This window comes from Tachyglossus aculeatus, chromosome 22 (genome assembly GCF_015852505.1).
Source record: "Tachyglossus aculeatus isolate mTacAcu1 chromosome 22, mTacAcu1.pri, whole genome shotgun sequence".
Taxonomy (NCBI): Eukaryota; Metazoa; Chordata; class Mammalia; order Monotremata; family Tachyglossidae; genus Tachyglossus; species Tachyglossus aculeatus.
Window position 1 is genome coordinate 31,682,235 of NC_052087.1, and position 1,622 is coordinate 31,683,856.

A 1,622-nucleotide genomic window follows, 5' to 3' on the forward strand; every position below is an offset into this window, starting at 1 on the left:
TCCTCCTCTTTTTCTTCCTCCTCTTCATCCGGCTTTTCCTTTCCTCCTCCTTCTCCTCATGTCCTACCACTACTGAGGAAAAAGTGCATGAGTTTATGAAGATGTGAATCAGTTCTGATTAGGATGATCATTCTGTGACTCCCCCAGATTTTAAACAAATGAATAGAAGCATTCTAAAGAGGATGACTTGCAGTGCAAATAGCTTTTCAAATCACGGGAGAGTGAATGTTTCAACATCAGTCACAATTTCCCCATCCATGGATCTCTATTCAATTCTATGCCTAATCTTCTGAATAAAGAAAGACCAGGGGTAAAATTGTAATGCAATTCCCAGAAATGAATGCCTAAAAGCACATCTGATATGATGAAAAATAATTCAGCAATAAGTAACTTACTAATAACATTGAGGAGAGGATAGTTATGTCATCTGCAGGTCTCTAATCCCATTTTGTGGTTTTTTGGGCCAGTGGATACTGAAGGGGGGATGGTGGAAGTGCAGTGACATTTTCACCTATGGAGGCTCCTATCTGTTGCTAAGCCACCTGCATTGAAGATTCACTTAAGTAAACACTGTCTGCTGCCATTTTCAAAATTGCTAATAATTCTATGGATGACAATTAAAAAGTCTAAAGCCCAATTGATTTTCCTCAGGATAATGCTGAATAAAAATGAAAGAAAATAGACCTGAGAGGTGACCTATGTAATATTTCCAGCTCTTTGCTACTGACCTGCCTGTGTCTTCTGGCAATAGCTTTAACCGCTCTGGGCCTCCTCTGGCTAATGAATATGATAGTACCCATTCCCTTCTTGGGGCATTATAAGAATAAAATCGGAAGCATTATGGCCTAGTGAAAAGAGGACAGGCCTAAAAGTCAGAGGACTTGGGTTCTAATTATGGCTCTGCTGTTTGTCTGCCGTGTGATGTTGGGCAAGTAAGGCAACTTCTCTCTATTTCTGTTTCCTAATCTGTAAAATGGGGAGTTAATCCTACACTCTCCTCCTTAGAATGTGAATCCCACATAGGACTGTATCAAACCTGATTATCTTGTACCTAGCCCTGTTCTTCGCACAGTGCTTGACACAAAGTAAGTGCTTAACAAGAGTCATAAAAAAAAAAGGAAATGGAATGTGAAAAACCCAAGGCCTGGGCGAGTTAATATCCAGCATAATTTGTCTAGCTCAGAGTGATGTAATGTAAATTGATTAAAAATATTTTCACCCTTCTTGTATTAAAACATCTAGGTGATTCTTTCCAAATAATCAGACTGATTGTACAACAATTTGTGTTTTGTAGACTTGGCCCAGTGGTATTAAACTGAGCATGTCACCCTTCCCCTGTGGCTTCTCAGAGATTCTCTTTGGAGCTGCTTTTGGTGCATATGTTTATTTATTTTGGTATTTTACAAGAGTTTACTATGTGTCTGACACTGTACTAGGTGCTGGGATAGACATAAGCTAATCAGGTTGAACACAGTCCATATCCTGCTTGGGGCTCACAGTCATAATCCCCATTTTCCAGATGAGGCAACTGAGGCTCAGAGAAGTGAAGTGACTCGCCCAAGGTCACGCAGCAGAGAAGTACTGGAGTCAGAATTAGAACCCAGGGCCTTCTGGTCCCTGTT